Source organism: Eptatretus burgeri, chromosome 14 (genome assembly GCF_056783735.1).
Source record: "Eptatretus burgeri isolate ZD-2024b chromosome 14, Ebu_testis_v1, whole genome shotgun sequence".
NCBI classification, from domain to species: Eukaryota; Metazoa; Chordata; class Myxini; order Myxiniformes; family Myxinidae; genus Eptatretus; species Eptatretus burgeri.
Genome location: NC_140974.1, coordinates 48,998,408 through 49,005,907, shown reverse-complemented (window position 1 = coordinate 49,005,907; position 7,500 = coordinate 48,998,408). Strand labels below are relative to the sequence as shown.

At 40.4% G+C, this 7,500-nt stretch overlaps 1 protein-coding gene across 4 annotated transcripts in view; it reads right to left on the bottom strand.

Moving 5' to 3' along the window:
• Positions 1-7,500, bottom strand: part of LOC147013140 (BAR/IMD domain-containing adapter protein 2-like) — a 129,491-nt gene that overhangs the window by 65,137 nt on the left and 56,854 nt on the right. The gene's annotated exons all lie outside the window — the stretch shown is intronic.

The following is a 7,500-nucleotide window of genomic DNA, read 5'->3' as shown; positions in this document are numbered from 1 at the left end:
AGGTTTCAACCTTGTCAATCCAGAAGCTCCCCAAACATGGAGTCCACAAATATGGCCCTGGATCTCCATCAGCAGATCCACAACCTCAGCCATGTCCAGACAGTCAACCCAACAATGCAATCTCAACAATGAAACCTTCTACCTTTCTTGTTTCAGGATTTAATGCACTGTATTATTAAATAATTCATAATGTTCATTGCATATTCTATTATATCTATACTAATAAAAGGGTGTGTGTGTGTGTGTGTGTGTGTGTGTGTGTGTGTGTGTGTGTGTGTGTGTGTGTGTGTGTGTGTGTGTGTGTGTGTGTGTGTGTGTGTGTGTGTGTGTGTGTGTGTGTGTGTGTGTGTGTGTGTGTGTGTGTTCTCCACAACTCCAGAACTATAAAACCTAGCAGCCTGAAACTTTGCATGCATACAAAGAAAACTCCAAGGAAGTGCAAGAGTGAAAATTGGGTGTTTGGGTTAATTAAAACACCCCTTTTGAAGATAAGTAACAGTCTTATTTAATTATATCCTTCATCAGGCGATCCTCGGCCACCTCACTGTCTAGGGTCTTAAAGCGTTTCCTGGGTAACTTTGCTGGGGTCTGAAGCCGCCACCATGTGTTTTGGCCTGGATGTAAGCTCCAGATTTGAAAGTATCAGCAGTTCAGACTCACCAAAAAAAAGAAGTATTGATTTGTCCAATTCGGACATTGCATGGGCCTTTCCGGGTGCATCATTGTATCAAGGGCAATTGATAATCACTTGCCAAGCCAGGCGTTCCACTGGAGTGTTTGAGTGCTTAAGCCACTTACCGAGCTGTACAGAACAGTTCGTGTCCTGATCGGGATGTACAGTCGACAGTTACGCCAAAGTAGAGGTACGTTTACAGCACACATGGACATGGTACATACGAGCAGGTTTGGATCTGTAAATACTCTCCACAGGTGTGTGGAAAAGCCATGCCTGTTACAGGTGCCGTAGTAGCAAAGTTTCATCCTGTATCTTGTGGAGGTTCTATCAGGTTGTCCTTTGTCATCACACCTGTTTCTAAAACATTTGGTTATCAGATTTGCTTTTAAAAAGATTACAAGTTTCCCTTTTTGAGCTTCATAGCAAAATATATTTGAGAACGCCTGATTGTGAAGCAGTTTGCAGTATTAACATGTTTTCTAAATTACTGAGCCAAACTTTTTATTTTAAGAATAATGTTTGTGATCATATCCTTGAAACGTCTATATAAATGCAACATTGTTTTTCAGTGAAAGCTAGTAAAGATTTCTTGGTGGTATACAGTTTATACTGTAGTCGGTAATCACACTGACTCCAACCTGCCGATATCTGCCAAGCGTGTGTGTGTGTGTGTGTGTGTGTGTGTGTGTGTGTGTGTGTGTGTGTGTGTGTGTGTGTGTGTGTGTGTGTGTGTGTGTGTGTGTGTTTGTTTGTTTGATTGGTTTCTACATATATGCGGGTTTCAGAATGTGGAATGGAGTCCTCCAAGGGTGGGCTGAAAGCATCCACCTTCACTTCAGTAAGGGGTCACGATTCATGGACTAAGCTGTGAAGTTTTCTGTTCTCAAAGTTTTGTGCTAAGGGCTCTCTTCAGGATCGTCACTGAGCCCCAGACAGCTTCCAACTGTAGTTCGTTTGTTATAATATTCCCAGGAATGGTTTTTAGCTCACCAGTAAAGTCATTCCAGGGAGCTTATGGGATGGCGCATCGTCCGTCTGTCTGTCTGTCTCTGTCTGTCTGTTCACAAATACTTGCAACTTCTTCTCAGAAACTCCACATACGATTTCAAATAAATTTGACGTCAACCGATATGCCTCGACCCACATTATTACATCATTGTACATACTTGTACCAAGTTTGATTCAAATCAAATTTTTACCTGACATCCTCTGACCTTTGACCCTGAAATCTAAATCAGTTCATCTTTGCATAATCATAAAAATTATATGAAGTTCGATGAAAATCCCATCACCGGTTCACAAGTTAGCATGTCACAGAATTTTTACCGAAAGGGACCTCTGACATCATAATCTATCTTAATCAGTTCATTTTCGCATCACAATACTTCCATCAAGTTTGACTTGAATTCCTTCAGCAATTCGAAAGTTATCACGGGAACGGAAACCCCGAAAAAAAACATAATGCCTCTGGCGACTTCGTCAGCAGAGACATTACGAAAACAAAAACCAAAAAACAGCTATAAAAAGTTTTTTTTTATTTTTTAAGAATGTAGCTATCCAAGAAAGGCATTCATACAATGTAGAATAGAAAGCAATTTCATTTCATACAAAATTGTTTGAATAGATGAATCATTGATCCATCCATCCATCCATTGGGACCATACTCTGTGCAGAGCATTAGTGCTACGTAAGCAGTCTCCTTGGCTATTGGGCACAATCCTGGACAGGTCGCCACTCCGACACCATATACCAGCAAGCTGGCACATATTTTGCCAACCTCGGAAGGATGACAGGCCGAGTCAACCCCACCTGGTATTAATTCACAACAGCGGAGTGGGATTTGAACTCAGGATCCTCGGATCCCAAGACCACCACCCTAACCATTAAGGCAACACCAGGAATATTGATACAGATTTGTAATTCTTTAAAGAAAAAGACTGAAGTGTGAGGTGAATTTGGTTTTCTGTTTTTTTTTATTTTTTTTTTATTATACTTCTTTTGGATCGATGTCATCGTGAATCTGTTCAAATATAAAACCCATCATTAATCGCCAGTAAATAGTCAACAAATCTAGAGATATTTCCGAACATTCTCACAGCTGATGGTTCATTACCTCTACCACCGAAGATGGATGGGGGTTACGTTTTCACCCGTCTGTCTGTGACCAAAATATCTCAAAGTTGTGGATGAATTTAGCCAAAATTTGGTGGAGAGCTTGGGTATGTGACATGGATGAAATGATTAGATTTTGGTGAAGATCCGGATCTGGATCCGAGAATTTTAAAGTAATTTTTCACCGTTAAGATGTAGGGCCAAAAATGATATATAGCACGCTATCTCAAAAAAAGATATGGATGGATTCGGATGAAATCTCGTGGATGAGTTGGTTAGGTGACAAGAACAAGCAGATTAAATTTTATGTTGAGGTCTGAATCTAGATCCGGCCTATCAATAGGATACAAAACGTCACCGAATCAGCATGACAGAGGTATGCACTCCACCGAGTGCCCTTCTAGTTCCTGCTCATGTTCGGAACCCAATCACAATCACTCATACATGCGCAAGAAGAAATTTGCAAAAAAAGGTGCCGGATCTGAACTCGTGGATATGCCCACTTTCTACTGAAGCATCATGCAACCAAATATAAAATAGCTGTTCAGGAGAAATGTCATACTTTCAATTATGATTTTTTGAAAAACTAAATGAAGATGGACTTTTATTGACAAAGGTGCTCTTTTATTTTTTTGAAAGATTAATATACACTCCTACCACCTCCAATAAATGCTTTATCTATCACTGTTCAATGCAACCACAGTTTGTCAAGTGGAATGTTTTTCTTGTATAACATGGAGAGAGGAAAAAAAAAATCACAAGTTGATAAACATTTAGCTTTACCTCTGTTATTAATCTTGTCGATACAAATCGATTTACAAGTTTGGAGTTATCAATGATTCAAAAAATTTTTAATTTCAGGATAGCTCACTTTTTATGGTGGTTTTGTAAACATTTGTGAAAGAGTTTCATTGATCCCGTAATACTGCCTGGCAATGGTTTCAAACTGCATTCTCTACCTGCGATAAAGAACCTCAACTTAAAAGGATTCTTTTGCATTTTAAAGATCCACTAAATCAATGGTAATTTACGATGCTTATCCAGAACAAACAGCCTTCTCATCTGAAGAAATTACATGCTGTTGTATCACATCCGTGACATGGTGTGGCAGTCATGTTGGAAAAACGGAAAAAAATAATAATAATAAATAACTTTGGACCTCTATCTCTGAAACTACACCAAGGAAAAAAAATTAAACTTGGCACATAGCAAGTACTCTTCATGGGGAATGAGTGTGACTTCATGACATCATAGGTGCCCTCGTTATGACGTCATAATTGCATATGTAGAACACCACATCCGATCAGTATGAAAATTTTTGAGGGTCATCGCAGGTTAAAATGGTCCACAGAAAAAAGAAAATTCATGACATCATTGGTCATGTGATTTGGCAGCCATATTGTTTGAAAAAAAATAAAAATAAATAAAACCTTCAAAAATCTTCTCTGAAGTGGCTGAACAGATCAAGGCGAAACTTTATACGTATGACCGCCTATCCATGAGGAACAAAAGGTTCACACAAATGTCACTGGTCACATGGTTTGGCAGCCCAATTGAATTTACCCGAAAACATAGAAAAATCTTCTTTTCCAGAACGGCAGGACAAATAACCTGGTGTTGGCTTCGTGGTTCGGGTGGTGGCTTGGGATCCAAGCGTCCAAAGTTCAAGCCTTGTTGCCTGCTGAATTACTTCACCAGGGGGTTGACTCAGCCTGTCATCCTTCCAAGGTTAGCGAAACGAGCACGAGTGTAGCAGCCAAAAGGCTGCACATGAAGGGAAGGGGTATTGACAGATTAATTAATCTGGTATTGGTGTGGTGCAGGCATGATAGGCCGAATAACCTCCTCCTGTGCAAAAACTTCCTTGTAAAAATCGAGAGGAAACTTCACAAAAGTGTTCCCCAAGCCATGGGTGTACAAGTTGAAGGAATAATTGATAGGTCACATGGTTTGTTAGCAATTTTGGATTGAAGAAAAATATTAAATCATGTTTTTCCTGGAAACCGCTTAATCAATCGACGTGAAACTTCAAGTTTATGATCTAGTCGTGATGGGGAATACAAGTTTTAAAATCCAACTTGATCATACACATGGTCTGGAGGCCAGAACCATTTAATTTTAGATATGGGTCATTTTAGGGTTTTTTATTTTTAATAAGGCTCACTTGGCTGTGCCTGGATGGGTTTGAGGGTCGAGGAGCAGCAGCTGAAGTGTGAATCCGAATTCAGGTTCATCCTGTTTTCATCTTTTCTTTTTGCTTGTTCAGGTTCCTTCTGATTACTCCAATGCAGGACTGTGCCTATTTGGTCTTCCATTTGATTTTAATTGCATTAATTTTAATCCCATTCTGAATTCAATTGAATTATAATAAAAAAAAAGTCATCAAAGTGATCAAAGCGGTGTCTTGGCAAAGCAGGACGTCTTGGTACCCAGTCATCACCGCCAGCAGTTATAAAAGTGGCAGTGCTAATTTATACATCTTATGACGTAACACACCAGTACACAAAATACACCACACAACACAATTGTAGAGGACCTGGCTTAGACATGTATGCACTTAATTTAGGAGAGGATAACTCAACTGTTTTAGGCTAATATGCCCCAAGGAACAACTTGGGATGTGTGCCAAAATCTCTATCCGGGACGAACAGCCCGAAAATGACCACGCCCTTTTAAAAATGACCACACCCTTTTTCATCGAAAGTGCTACTTCTGACATAGCTGTATCTTCAAAACCGTTGGAGCTACAGGTTTTCTGAGGTGCTCAAAATGTTCAGAATGGCCATGTTTATTTATTTAGGGGCGTCATAGAAGAGTAAAATTTCTAATTTGATATTTTTAATGAGAAAATGGCTAAAAACCGTTTTATTTACCATACATAGTGGAATTGCCATATATTTATTAACTTAACCTTTCCGGACTTAGAGCAAAGTTAGAAGATTTGTCATCCACGAGAGTTGAACTGACAATTTGGAATTTGAACAAGACAAGGGATTTAAAAAAAAAAAGAAAGCGAGCATTTGATTAATATAAAGAAATTGTATTTTCAATCATTTACATACTATTATCAATGGAATGTTAACTTAAAATGAAAAATAAAAAAACAAAACTTATTACTTTAGTAGGCAGCAGTATCTGGAGAGCTTAAATGTTTCAAAGATCAGCAGGGAAATTGCCCAACCACCAACAATACAACTTTTAAAACCACATTAATACTGTTTATGTGTCACGTAAACCAGGGTCAGGAACATGAAGAGTAACACAACAGAGTCCAGGTATGAGGATGATGAGCAGTGTTCATTCAGTGATAGGGTTTTTACAACAATCACCTCCCTTGCATTTGCAGTACTTGCAACACTTGATCCCAGCTAGCCTGCAGGAACACCCATTTTTGTGAGCACACTTGCCACATGTGCAGGGATTTGGCAGGCCTTTGGGTTTGGAGATCACAATCTCAGGGACTAATAAACTGCCCCTTCTTACAAACCCATAAGACTCGGAATTCATAATCAGGGTGGCATCTCTAAATGGGGCTTGGACCCACAGCTGCTGTTGGTAATAGCCTCTATGGATATGTTTCCTTGCATTAGTTGAGATGCAAGTGGTTCTCTCAAAGTCCATCTTGAGGGCATTGCAATCAAATGCAGTGAGACGCAGGTCGTCAAATGTCTCCAGGTCTGTTGATGGTTTGAGACACTTGACCAAGAATGTCTCTGCCATCTGTATTGCACTTTCTGCTAGCTGGGGACAGTCAAAATTCAGGTAATTTCCTGGTTTGCGGACAGCATTCAGGGCTGGAAGTTTAGTTGATATCTTGCTGGTTGTATCGCACCCAGTCAGCGCATGGAGTGCTGGGAGACACTTTGTGAGCTCGTCTCCCAGTACTATGCAGATATCGTGGAGTGGTAATATTGATCTTTTCACTCCTGAGTTGCGGACGAGCCAAATAAAAGCTCTTGGAGGCCAAGATCTCTCCAATTGACTGTGATGCGGTATAACAGGCACACAAAGACATCTGTGTCACCTGATGACAGCGTCATGGATGTAGGTCCTGACCGGTGACTTTGAATGTCCTGCACATGGAACATTATCCTGTTATCAGCTTCCTCGTGTGTGCAGTTGAGCCGAGGGAATGGAGAAGCACACCCAGCTGACACCATCCATGCCTGTGGTGATATACCGAGGTATAGAGGTTTGGTTCCGTGGTAATTGGTGGTGAGCCACTCAACATAGAATGCCTGGAAAGCAGTTTTGCTGATGGAAGATGACCAAAAGTTCTCTAATACCACTGGAACATTTTGGTTTGGTGATATCACATCAAGGACAACCATTTCTTTTGACTTTCTTCTTCTCCCCCTCTCTCCATTCTTGATGCTGTCCTCTCTGTAAGCATCAAAAACGATATGGATCTCATCACAGTTGTGCCCAACTCTGGTGACCATAGATGTCAAGGCAATAGCAAAGTCATGGAATGTCTTGATGGGCGGATCAAGCTTCTTTAAGGGGACCTTTCTCACCAAGGCCATGAAGTCGATAATGATGGCGTGGGTTTGTGGGGAGGTTTCTGGCCCTTTTTTAATCTATTTGTGGGCACAACTTCAGCAGCTCAGTCCGAAGTTGTGATTTGGTACTCTTCCTCAAGTAACCATCTTCGTCAACCAAGAAGAATGCAGAGTTGGTGATCTCATGCTTGAGTAGATCCTCAACAGTGA